The sequence below is a fragment of the Dermacentor andersoni genome, chromosome 6 (genome assembly GCF_023375885.2).
Source record: "Dermacentor andersoni chromosome 6, qqDerAnde1_hic_scaffold, whole genome shotgun sequence".
In the NCBI taxonomy this organism is placed as follows: Eukaryota; Metazoa; Arthropoda; class Arachnida; order Ixodida; family Ixodidae; genus Dermacentor; species Dermacentor andersoni.
In genome coordinates, this window is record NC_092819.1 from 126,181,383 (window position 1) to 126,195,869 (window position 14,487).

Sequence of the window (14,487 nt, forward strand, 5' to 3'; positions counted from 1 at the left end):
GTGCACACGAGTCACGTAAATCAAACTGATAGAAGCGCATGAAAAACTTCGGTGTATATCAGGGAATTCATTGACTACATTACGCGAAAAATTGAGGAGCAGCTCTTACCGCTTTAGAAGGCCGCTCTTAAGAGCTTCCAGGAGAGAGGGAGATACATTTATTACGAGATGAAAGTGCAGACGTTCGAAATTCAAGAGAAGCTGCAACTGTGGAAGCCTGCCATGTTCACGTGATTTATTCACGGCTGCAAGGCGCTGATTCTGGGAAGGAGGCAACCTGTGCGCATGTTTTCATCCCTGTGGAGTCTGTTATTCGCGCCAAATCTAGGCGCTCAAAGCTGCATCGCCTGTCAGAGCTTCTTTCGTCACAAATATAACGGGTTACATGTAAATGATGACTAAAGAAAGCAACTAAATTACATTTAGCTTACTGAGTAAACAAATTAGGCATTAAATTACAGAATTACCAAAAACGTAATTGCTCACAAGTTATATGTGTTTTATATGTTTACTCAGAAATGTTTAATACTATAACATGCTCTTCACTATCTTACATTTCCTTTTGTACGCTCGTGCAAGTTAAGAGTGTACGACAAATATGTGTATGCACGTGATGTAGCTTACTTGCTTTGTACTTGTAATTGTTATTTATTTTTCACCGGACCAGAAACTAGCCTGTGGCTATGGGTCCAACTAGTTTTCGTATTTCTGTATGTTCTAAGTCAGCCAATAAAGAATTGAATTGAATTACATGTAATTGTCTACATGAAAGTCAGCAAAGCAGATATCATGTGGAAGCGGTTAACTTCAGCAAAAAGAATTATGGACATATATATGGCGGCGCTCAGTGTGGGTTCCGCCGAATATTTCTTTCACTAAAGGAGCAAAGCAATTAGATAGAGGGGGGGGGGGGGGTGATCGCGTTAGAGGAAAATAGGTATTATACCACTCTATTCCTAGTCGACTTGAACGCTTGCATGATTCTTGGCAATGTTATGCAAAAACAAAATTATGTACCATATTAATGACATGCACTCAACTTTTTAATGGAAAATTCTTTGAGGCTCAAGGAAAAACACGTCTTACTGGCAGCTTCGCGGACTCCAGTGCTTTCAGTTGGTGGAGAGTTCCATTCTTCATCAGCAAAAAATGACTTTAGTCTTCGACAGCTGCGAAAAACCTTAACAGCGAAAAGAAGAACGGAATTGAGTCATTAGGAACAGCTCCACATAACCAATAAAAATTAAATATTGCTTCATAAAACCGTTCTGCAGAATCCCGTAACTTGGACGAAGTGTCATGCAAGGAAACATTGTTATCCACCCGAATGTAACAGGAAGTTGCAAAGGAAACTAGTTCTGGAATCTCAGGAAGAAGGCTTCGTAGATGTGGAGGCCCCTGCAGGCCTCTCGGCTTGCTCAGATAGTAGGGCGACCGCCCCTCGAAGGCATGGGTCCTAGGTTCGAATCCTGTACCGAACAATTTTTTCTACAACTGCGAAGCTTTCTTTTAAGAAACCCGTAAGAATTCATCTGTAACTTCGTGTTAAATTTAGGTGGATGACAATATTTTTTGTGATATCATGTTAATTATATTTTTTTTTTCAATTTTCAAGTATCTTTGCATCACGCCTTTCATTTTCTGTATCATTCTTTCTTGCATAATCCTAAACTAGCGTCAGCTGTCTTCCTGAAGCCAGGCTTTCGTTTCGTTTTCCCTCTATTGCGTGTGTCTACTAGACTAGGTTATAAGGCAAAATTTGTAATGTTGAGTTAGATAATAGGTAATATTAGCCTCATCAGTATAACATCGCCCATTTTTTGAGTAACGATATTATTTAGACATCATTACGACAACCGACATCATTAGGTGTCGTGCTTACAAGATCGCAAGCAATTTGAGCGCTCTCCATCCGTTCGGATCCACCGTTATTCCGTCCTACCATGAGGTCGGATTTCATATCTGTAAAGGCAGCAGCTCAGACATCTTCGCAGTTGAGTTCACTATTCCTCTTATTCACTGTTGCTTAATACATCGCCTGATTTTGTCAGGATTTCCTACTTCTCTGTAATTTTTTATTACTTAGCTTTTGGGGTGTTGCAATTTGAAATCGCACCTGTTTTCATCTTCTAGAGGCGATTGAACCTGACCGCTACGCCTGGTTCACCTTGGCATGATTCATTACTACGCAGGTAGGTTGCTTCGGACGACTGCCCGTTTCTTGTTTACGTATCTGGCCTCCGGCTCATGTTTTCGTCAGAAGAAGTTATATTGTTTAGCTCATCGTTAATTGCCTATCCTTGTGCTTCTTTGGTAAAGTAGAATTACTTCTTGCAACCAGCATCCTGCATCTACATGCTTTTCATATTGAGCTCGATCAGCTTGACGTCCATTTCCATACAAGTTTCCCGCTTTCTCGTTGCGAACGAAAGCTAGGATCACTCCATTTGGAAATGCACTTTGCCTGGAAAAGCGACCAAGACGTTGAGTGTGCGGGTGGCTAGGCATCCTCTCTCGAACTATTGCAAACGCGAAATTCCGCAGTGCTGAGCCAACTCTCCGAACGGAGCACTACCACAACATTGCCGTCGGCGCGCGCGTTTTGCAGCAGCGAGCAAGCTTGGGGGCAATTTTCACCAGCCTGAAATTGCAACAAGTTTTAATTTCGAGAAATTTACACTGCGTAAGTAGTAGTAGTTAACTACGCTTCCTTGTTGCGTCGGCGGCCTATACGTTAGCACAATTACACTCTCCAGATGGCTTACGATTGGAGTGCGACGTGAGAGCGCACTTGCGTAAATGCTTAACTCCATTCATGTCTGACGAAAAAGCGGGGGCGTCACTCAGACACAATAGGAACGCTTTACCTTGGCGCATGCGCAGATTAAGAGGTTTCTGTGGGCCCTGCGGGATGTGTTCTCGGTGCAATATAGCCGTGATGGCTAACATGAGCTTAAAATTCATATTCAACAATGACACCACTATTGCTGCCCGTTTTTGACATTCATTTCATAATGGGCATCGAGCAGAGCATTTTTTTTTCTTCTTCCGCTTTGATATAGTGCTTTTTTTTACTCACCGGGCTCTTTAGCCTGATTGCATGGGGCATCATAGATGTGAAAACATCCATCAGTGTCAAGATGTACATACACGAGTATATTGTAGCTGGGCTAAATATTTTCTCCGGGTTCATGAACGTAACGATTGCAAAAGCAATAATGATCATCTGAAATAAACAATTTCAATCTAAGGTTCCTCCATTTCGGAACTGTAGCAGACGAGAAAGAAGCATTCAAAGCAGGGGCATCTTCAACGTAAACTATTGAGCGCGAAAACCTTGTTCAGTTCACCCTCCTTCTAAGCAACACGCTGGCACACGATAGCTATGTAGGTTCAAATCTACTCAAGGTATATTGCTTCCTGAGTGAAAATATCACGATCGGGTTTATCACCACTTACTCTGGGAATCCAACAAATACTGTAGTGTCTCTACACTGGCACCACGCTTCTTCCTCTCGACTTGAGCGCCCCACAATCCACTGCCACGGCAAAACCCACCATGTCCCTGGACCGAGTAACTCTGCATCATGCAATCTTTATTTCTGCTTAGTACAGTGCGGGGATATTCTGAGTCCTTGTTGTTGACGTGTGCTGGTTTCAGTTAACACTATTTCTCACAATGTACTGCTATATTGCGGAAGCCCCTTAACGGGAACAAAATAAATGAAGCAAACGTAATTACATACGCCTAATCCTACATAACACATGAAGACAGTTATAGTCGAGCGTGTAATCGTGAGTGCCAAGTTGAAAGCGAGCATATTTTAACAAGGACATGGAAAACGTGCCTGTCATTTCTCTTTCCCGTTAATTTGGGCTAGCTTTCAACTTCGCAACATAAAACAACTTATCTATGAAATCAATCAGCTAGCAATATCATCATCAGCGCGCGTCGACTGTTGCTCCCGAACAATTTGTAAGTTTCCCAGGTAACCGGGCACTTGGTATACATAAAACACTCCATAGCCACGCGTGTCGCACACTCGCTATTTCATCAAAGATGCTTGTGCCGTGGTCGCATTTGCGTTTCCCTTTTAATATTTTAAGGTCGAGATACTGCAACACAGGTACTTAGGTGCCTCATTTTTTCTCGTAGCTACCCTGCAGCGAAGGTAATGTAGTCTCAGCAAGATACCTGCGTCGGTGCTGAATATAAAACGTTTTGCAGTATTTCGTGAAGGCACACGTCCTTGTACCTGCTATATATATATGCGTGTGTGTGTGTGTGTGTGTGGATGTGTGCGTGCGTGCATTCTTGCATTTCTCGACACACGCGGACACACCTTTGAAGTGAGAATTCTGCCCTCTGCAATTCAAATCCAGTACAACAGAGTAGATTGTGAGTCATACCTAATAAATTACCTGTTGTAACTAATTGTGTCAGTTGCGCGATGGAGTAGCTATGCTCTGCAGCCTTTTCTTCGTACACTGCTAGAAGATTAGGGCTTCGGAACTGCGTACGTCTTGAAAGCTTTAACGCCCGTGATTGTGTTACTATGCTTCGGACACGCCTTAGCACGGGCCCTACCCCGGTGCTGTCCGTAGTAACGATTTATTTCCAGTGTTTCTTTTGTGTCGAATTGGGCACTTTCTTTGTTTCGTTTCAAACTCGTGATTGTGCAACGTCGCACAAGGACTGTAGCCTAAATACATGAAGGAGCTTTCGTTAGGCATGCTAAACGATTCTTGATAAAACATTGTCCCTTGCTGAAACAAAAAAAAATGAGTCTCATGTTTTCGAAGTAGATTTCTTCAAAAATATAAATATTCGCGTAGTCACCAACCGTCTGCGCATAAGGAAAAAAAACAGCCACGTCAAAACTCGGAGGGTAGATAAAGAAGGCTGCGCTTAAAAAAGAACAAAATATTGATAGGTTTGTATATCAACCGCAATACACTGGAATCTTAACGCATGCAAATTAATCGTGGCGGCTGGATGCTTCGAGCAGACATTAACCCAACACAGAAGTGCTCCCGCATGTAACGCTTTGATCAGTGCTGTCTTCAGTCATTAGAGCCGATTGCATGGACTCTTCTGTGCTCCTTTATCTTCCATTTTCGCTTAAGAGCCATAAAGCCATTTCTTCGCCTTTAGTTATCTCTCTACCTAACTGCACCGCATGAATAAACTTCCTTCTGCTAGTATGTCAAAACATTAAGTAACCGAATCTTATCTGTTAATATCACAACCAGTATCTTAATAAACTATATATACACCAAATACAAATGACACAGCTCGCATTCTTACCACAGATGTAGATGCACTAATGAAAGTCTCCAGAAGGCTGTCCAGTACGTTGACGCAGTACGCTTGGTCTATCTCCTTCAGTCGGAGTTCAGAGAGCTTACTCCGAAACACGTCTTCAAGTGCAGACATCTTCACCAGACGAAAAACGGAAAGAAAATCGCTGAACTTTTTCAGCCGCTCATTGCGGTATCTGTAAAGGACGTTCTGTGGAAAAGAGCAAACGTGTGCAGAAATTGTAACACAATTGTCGAAAAACTATCAAATATATTTACACGAGCAAGTGAACTATATAATACATAACTATATAACTATATAAGCAAGTGAACGACTACCGAGCTGCTGTCGATGGTCGTTCAGCGCGCTCATTTGCTGTAGACGACGTTCTCTTTCGTAGCACGCCTTACGGATTAGTTTTGGCTACTTTCTCGGCGGGTGAGCGATGGTTGCCTTCCAATTGTTTTAGCGGCGACACGTTTTGGTGGCATTTTCAAGAACGTTTCATTGAATATAGTAGAAAGTAAAGCAACGCTTTCTTTTACTACCTATCAAACCCGCCTAACTTATCTAATCCGTCTATCGCGGATAAATCAAGGGAGTATTTAGACTTGTAGGATCCTCTGGGCTGGACTTCTCCACCATAAGGGTTCCTCTCATCCTGTAGGATTATCTGACATGGCTATCTCGGTTGCTCGGTTGCTGTAGTCAGAAGTTCATATTATCGGCTTTTTTTTTTCTAATCTGAAGGCGGTAAGCTCAACTTCACCTGCTCCAGTCCACTACATCCCCAGGTTTGGAATGGCGCCTGACACCGGCAAAGTGCCGCGAAACAACGGGACTATACTAATCCAAGTACAACCAAATTAGGAAGGCCCACTAGGCTTCAACCAAGGACACTCTCTCACCGAAACAGGAATTCGCCTCCCTGGTGCGGTATTCGGCCACTACCTCCGAAATGACTCGTTCGATCGACCAAATGCATCAAATAGTACAAGCTACAGTTAGACTGTCCAATTAGTATTGTTGCCATATTCGCAGCAGCGGTTTCCATATGTATAACGAGTAGTCATATTCTCAGCAGTGGCACATGCTGAAAGAGTTCTTCTGCAGTTTCCAAAGAGACACTACACTGATTTCACTTTTGCCTAAGAGGTTAACACTGATAAAGAAGTGCATACGAAAGGTGCCCGAAACACTCACGCAGTACTTGTCAAGCAATGGTTCCATAGAGAACGATGCACTTGCGATGAAAACCAGCCACAGGAAACAGACGCCCGCCGCTGTGAACCCCATGCGGACACCAAGCACACCCAGCGCTATGACCACACACACAACGCCCATCAAAGTGTTGGGCAGGAAAAAAAGGGCCACTGAAACTTGCCAGCTGTCGGCGGCCAACAGCGAAGCAACGTGACCTGCAGGATTCTCGGCAATAGCAGTGGCTGACAGGCATGTAACCTGCAGATGAAATTAGTTCACTGGAATGAATGGGAAATATAGCGCATACAACAATAAACGGCAACCTCTGACATTAAAGTAAGCATCAATCGCTGTCTTAGAAGTGGTTTTGCTGTAGCTTTTTTGAAAGCTCTGGACGAAAGAGGGTTGCCTTTCGAAAATATGAAATGAAATTGTGGTAGCACATAATCCTATCTCTGTTCTGAGAAGCCAATTAGAATACAAATATGTATTTACACCAATATGCTCGGCGCACAGAAATGATGTGAAAACAACAGCTACCGTGTTGCTCGAAGGAACTCTGTATTTACCTCCATATCATAAAAAAACATTTGTTGCAGTGAAACCGTTACTATTAAAATTTCATTATTATTGCTTACTGGAATTCATAGAAGGCCCCTTCGTATTTATGCTTCCTTTAAAAAGAGAACACTTAAAAATAAAGATGTTTAGAAAAAGCAACCCAATAAGGAAGGACCAATTTCGGAAAGGTAAACGATCGTTACTGTCTTTCAGTTAGCCTTCAAAATCTCCGACGGGTAATGAGCTCATTAAGTGTCTAGGCTCATTGTCATTGATTTTCCGTAAGAGTCTCTCTCTAGTGAAGGAAAGAAAGAGCGGGATAGAAAGTCTTCCTGCGTGGTTGAGAACCAAAGCGTTGTTGCTGTCGAATGCGACTAGAGGTGATTGTTTGATTAAATAAGACAGGAGCAACATAAGCGAACTGCAGGTGTGTTCGTTCCCAAATTTCTAAACATGCCTGCCAAGAGGCTTATTTTATAAGGGCTGTTGCATCATGAGCCCTAAAAGGCATTCGATAGTGGACCCTGACAGCTCTAATTTTCACGCAGCATTCAGGCTCTAACTTTCAATGCTAGAAGAGTCGCACCGTCCCTGCTATTATGTAACATCGAGACACCTTTCTTCTTAAGAGAAGCTGGATGAGAGCAATGTATGTGGATGATTCGCTGCTGCGCGCCACACTGCTTGTGTTAAATAACTTAATTATTCGCCCGCGTATATTATCCAAACCGCCCAAAGGAATATAGCGAATAGCTACGGAACCTTGTATTTTATTCAAAATGCATTGACTGAGGCTGAGAGATGCACCTGTTAAGTTTATCGCGTATAAAACCAACGTACGTGTTCTTTGAAACCTCAAAGATAGGAGTTCAATGTTAGAGAAAGTTTGCTCGGCATTTTACTGAACTTGAAAGCTGGTACATTTCGACAATATACAGTGCTTACCTTCTGAAACACGGCAGTCTGAAGAAAAAGCTGTCCCTTCAGTTGATTTTGCATAATAGAGTAAGACTGCATGCTTGACACGAGGCATTCAGCGATGCATGAGGTAGACAGGAGGGCAACAGATTGATAGAAGGAGAAGCGGTTGGTACCTGTCAATAGGCCGCTGCGCACATAAAAAATAAAGGGGTTACTGCTGTATCGACGTTTAAGTTGTAATTTTGCTTCTGAGTTCAGCACAAACTGTATAAAACACTAGGTTCTCTACGAATATTGGCACGTACTCTGTGATTGGCTTAGGAGGTGCACTTCTCTGAATCTGGAGGGTATTATTATCTGGTCAGATGGATTCCATGTTGGATATACCAAAACCATATCTTAATAGCGCTCTGCTTACTGAACAATGAAGTTTGAAACGATACATCGTGAATTGCTTCGGCGAAGCATTTTGAGGACATGACTACTTTCGTTGACTAATATTGCGTTGCTTAAGAGTCGATCAGGTAAAATTCGTCTTTGCATCACGACAATCCTCGCAGTCCACTGAAAAAAGTGCGTCATGATCAAGAAAAGGGCAGTTTTAAGATTATTTAAGCCAGAGCATACTACATGGCATCGAAACCACCGACCAGTAGATTGGTGTAGAAGCAAAATTGCACTCATACCTAGCGTTTTAGTTTCCAGTATAATAAATAAAATTATTGGCAATCGTTTGCATATGCATAATGCAGAAATATGGCGTTAGCGACATAAAGTTAGTAACGGCAATTTATTCCGCTTTTCTAACCACGTCAACCCTTGGGAGATAGCTGTGTTTTTATATTACACTTTTAAAATTGGTCTGGTTCGTGACAATTCTGGAAAACTTCTGAGTATAAATGAAAAAAAAAACAGGAAGCCCTCAAAATAGCCTACAATGATACTAGTTGGCCAAGGCAATAACACTACAAGTAAGCGGTATTACTTTGTCAGAATTTGCAGTATCTATAAGGCTTTCCTTTGCGAAGTTCTGGAAAGGAAATGACATTGTAACAAAATGTCTTCAAAGCGAAAGATAGTTTTGGCGAGCGGAGCTAAGAGAACGCTAACAATAACCCATAACTCACACAAACAGTGGAATTCGGAGCAGAAGCGATGAATAGTAGAGAAGGGTCAAAGCATTCGACCAGAACAGTTCCCTCCAGACATGTCTCAGCACCAGGCAGACGAAACGGTAGGGGCTGCTGACACTTTGGCTGTAATATGCAACATCATGACGGTGTTGACGACGGCAGATATTCAGAAGTGAAGTGCACTGCATATTGCTTTAAATTTGTATTGCATGCAAAATATGTACGAAAGAACATGACTCAGAACTGTGTGATAAATGAACCAGAATGGCTTTGTTACGCGAGGTATTGCATAGGTTCTCGGGGAGAAAATGCGAGCGGAATATTTGACAAGGCTTGGCTGAGAAGCTAGTGGTCGCTTGTCACCATTCTGATCATATTTCACTCGTCCCAACACCTAGCGCCGAGTTGTTTTACATCGTGCATTGAGACAAATTCGTAATGTTGTGATTTTATCGTAAATTAATCTCAAAATTTAACTACATCTTGGGCGTATTCTTCGTAACTAGGGCTTTAAAATATTTGAAAATTGGTTCTGTGAGAACATTGTCGACGTGATATTTGGACACACTGACTGCTTCTGCGTGAGGCGGCTTTGTCCACAGTATGTCGCAAATTTAGATGCTCGGGTTCCACAGCTAACAGAGGCAACATACTGTGAACAAAAGTATATTTTCTTATTTCTTCTATTAATAGATTAAAATTTTATGACTTGAGCACTAGATTTCTGTTTCGTTAAGTACGTTATTGTTCCACATGTACCATGGACTAGTTGTCCAGCCATTCTATAACCTCAGACCAAGGGCATTACCACAACCGGTGGTATGGGCAGAATTCCGACTGGGATAAAAAAGAAATTAAGCACTGCGAACGTTCGAAGAATCTTTCATAGCCTTTTCTTGCTTTTCCAGTTCAAGTTCAATTAGTAGCTGTCAACATATTTTTGTTTCAATAGGTTATGACACCATTCCAGAGAATTCGTGGTGTATACGTGTGCTTAAAAAAAATGAAAGCTCAATTCTCTTAATTATAATACTTGCGTTTTCTTGATAAATTTTTGGCAATCGTTTTCCCTGCTTGGGCTGCAGCGAATGCGTTGAGTAAGCCTCGGGATGTCTTCTGCGATAACCCCTGATCGAATACGAGCGTTTCTGATGTACCTGCGTTAGATAAGAAGCTAATCAAAAACAAAAAAAAAACAATGTAAGCCCTCTACTTGGAGGAAACTGTGGCAAAGACCAAACTCATCACATAAAGCAGCTTTTGGGCATATTTGAAAAGTAACATAAAACACGGGGTTGTAGCGTTTAAGCCTAAAAACTCAGTTTTTCGATATTGCAAGTAGCGAAGCGGCATAGTTCAAATGCGTTATGAATCACCTACCCACATACTTAGTTTAAGAGAGTAGAGGAAAATAAGGCTGCGCTTTATTGCATTTGTGGTAAGTTGCTTGCTCTTGTGTAGCATAGTTCAGGCTAGGGATTGCTCACTAGAATGCGTATTATCTCTTGTTGTCTCTAGGAAAATGAAATGAGCACTCACTTGAGAATAATGCTGACAGCCACTTTAGAAAACGGTGAGCAACTGTCCAAGTCTTGCCGTTTTTTTCGCTGTGAAAACAAAAGTGAAAGGTTAAAAAACCATTACAAGCTTCGTTTTTCAGAAGTTAAAGAAGGCTTTTCTTCTTCATAGATGTAACAATTAGCTGCAAGACATTTTTCTTTACTGCAAAGAGCGTTTCTGGAGTAGAAAACAGGCCGATCAACTTCGCTTGTTTTTTCGCTCGTTTTTCGCTTTCTGTACGATGTAGGGCACGACGTACCACATAAAAAGCCGAATGATCATGCAGTTTTTTTAAATACAACTAAAGTTTTCGCCACAGTTGTTTTGCGAAGGCGAACGAAGGAAAGCTCAGCAGGGCGGTGACAAAAGCCATTGCTGCTTGGTTTGGTTCAACTTGGGCGTGTTATATAGCACTGAATTGATCAAGACCTTGGGCCTCCAGTGTTAGTGATTATTAATAGTAGTTAGCTTTCCCTTCAACTGCACATTACTCAATAGTCAAAGATCAGTAAAATCCAGAATTTGCGCATGTTACAGGCAAAAGTAACCGATCACAAGTACAAATACTTCATTCAAGTATGTAATTGATTGTCGCTACTAATTACTGCCCAAGGGAAATACTTGAGGAATTACTAAAAGTAATGAATTGCTTCTACGGAACTTTCAGCCGGACATTTATTAACACTGCCTGAATACCGTAAACACAACGAGCTGGCCTGGCACATCCGGTGTGCCCTCTGTAGCCGTTCATACATTGGTTATCATTACAAACAATAAAAAATATGCAAAATTCCGTAAGCAGCCTTTGAAGCACTGCTAACTTGCGCTAAGCAAGGCGGCCGCATTCAACCTAGTATTACTATCAAATATGAGAGTGCGTTTTAAAAGCAAGGATGGAGTGAGCGAGGGAATGCAGCAGGAATGGTGTCAGTAGCCCGCATGCTGACGCCTTATTACAATGCTAATCCGAAGTCCACTATTGTGGTTAGGTCAAACCCTATGTCAAAGAGAAAAGCTCACATGCGGAAATTTTATATCCTCAATGGCTTTTAAATCATTTCATTGGTCACCTTCCCTCGTTTTTGTGTTGAAGGCACCAGCAGTGACACTTAACGCTCGCTCAACATGCAGGCTAGGTGGGAGAGTGGTGCTTTGACGTACGAACATCTTGCGCAGAAATTTGTTACTGAGCGCCTGGGTCCTCTGTAGTGAATAGCGCTCATTATCTCCGAGACTTGAAGACTTTCCCGTTTGGAATGATGAAAACGTCTAAAAATCGTTTCTAGGTTATATATTCGCATGAGCGTCCTAAGTGGCGTTCGCTTTGAGACACATCAGCACCGGTGGAATTATTATGTCCCCATCTGGCGGAGCCTTAAACACGAGGAAAGAAATATTTTGCTGCCGCGTTTGCTTGTCTGGACATAAGCATCTGTGAGACTGCTGCGTGGCATGATCTCGGGCGTTGAACTGTAGATCCCGCCATAATCAAGTTCGTCAATTTTTCGTCTCCTCTAAGTTTGACTCCCCAATGAGGTGACTAATTACTTGTAATCTGTTACTGAAAAAGTAATTGAATTACATTGAGCGTCACCGAGTAAAGCATATAATAGTTAAATTAGAATATTACCAAAAATGAAATAGATTGCAGGTAATTATTTAGATCTAATTAATTACGTACAAGGTGGTAAAATCAATTTAAAACAGATTCGTTGACAATGCCTGCCTTGAACGTCCTGCTTAGCTGGAACAGCGGTCACCTAGCACATACAAGATTACACTTATTTCCGTTGCTTGCATGACGAAGAAGTGGACAAAGTTTTGGCGATATGCTTGTCTTGTGTCTGGGTAGCAGCGCTCTATAGGCGTAAATAATTTTTCTAGTCATCGGTGGAAAGCGAAAGACGCTAACAAAATTACAGCTTAATGTTGATATTCATGCACAGTATATAGTTTTTATTTCACTGACAAGCATTATGGTGCTCAATTCCATGGTTTCATTCGTGCGTCTGATCAAGTAGCTTCAAAAGTATGTTACAGTTGGGGGGGTCTACGCGAAATTCTTGTGATCTGTTTGGACTCAAATATCCTGACGTCAAACTTATGTTACCGCCAATGCAACCATCGAGCTCTAACCGGCACCGTTGTTTGAAAAGCTACTCGTTTATAGGATGTCACTTTTTTTGCTCTCAAAGCGAATAGCATTGACTACATTGAGCAGTTTTTCTGATCTAATTGGTTGACAAGAGGCAAGGAGCACGGTCAAGTCGAGAGGGTTTCGATGGGGCGAAGACAGGACAGTGAAAGTCAATAACTGGATGCGGAGGGAAGTGCCGGCATCTGCGATTGGTCCGCTTCCTCTTACTTTGGCTACTGGGAGCTGCCGGGGAACATGGATTTATTTGCGCATAATAAAAACTGTTCGTGGCCATATTACGTCACGTAGCCCTTGTGGAAGGTATACGACATCGCTCTGCCAACTTTTCTTTGATGAAGATCTGTTCTGGCAGCATTTCAGCACATCTTTTGCACGCCGCCGCTATTTTCGTCTAGCCAATGCAAGATGGGCAGAAATGCTGCCAGAACAGATCTTCATCACAGAAAAGTTGGCAGAGCGATGTCGTATACCTGCCAAAGGTCTCCGTGACGTAATATGGCCACGAAAAGTTTTTATTATGCGCAAATAAACCATGTACCCCGGCAGCTTGCAGTAGCCAATGTCAGAGCGATCCGCAAATAGCCATCTTGTATTCCTTTCAGAGCGGGCAGAACTCGACAGAATGGCGACCTCACCAGTCCATATCTCATGCAGGCTAGCACTCGAAAACTCTAGGCGCGTGTCTCCTAGCATACCGAAGTGCACTGAATGTTAGAGCGTGCCAGTTTTGCAAGCCGTCTCTAATGTAGCTATCGCTTTCCGCTTCTGGTGGACCCTCAGGCAGTCGCTACTCCGAAGCTTTTACATACAAGCTCCAGAAGAGGGTGTAAGCGTACTTATGAAGGCTCACCAGTTACAACAGCTGAAGAGAAGTACGTGCAAACAAAAACGTTAAAGCAGCAATGACGTTGTGCAGCATATCCTACGGATTGCCATTGATTCCCAGAATCTATGGGATCTGCGTAATTTATTCACTGCAAAGTAGGGAAGACTTCACCTATTCGGCAAGATCTTGGAGTGGCCATTGCGTGCTGTCAAAATCGATTTTGTCATCCCAAAAATATTTCGCGTGCGACCCTGTGATGAAAATGCATGCCGCGTCAACAAAAGTATACCAGTAAGAATAACGAGTGTTAATACCTTGAGACGCCGTTTGTCCGATGGCAAGTAGGCGAAGCCAGACAACAAAAAGTTTCCAAAAGCCATGAACGTGCCGCATATCAACATGGTCACTTCTTTTGCAGAACGAATGGGAAAAATACTTTCAGATAGCTGATGCGATAAAGGAAAAGACAAATGCATGTTGAACCTAGAGCTCGCGTGCAAGAAGAATATAATTTTTCTTCATGTTAGCAAATTACAAAATTCACATTCTTTTCAATGGCAAGTGGCCGTACTGTCAATAGATAATTTCTTGGTTCAAGATACAATTCTAGGCGGGTGAAATTCATTCTTTCCATGACCTTGCCAACACAACTGGATAGCGCAATGGGTCGGTAGGACGCTAGGTCCAGTCGCGACTTTCCAGGCTTCAGGAGTGGTATCAAGCGGCTGGACTTCCACCGCTGAGGAACGACGCCATCATTCCATGACTGGTTATAACATTCCAAAAGTCTGCTTCGGCCATCTTCACCTAGGTGGCATAAAGC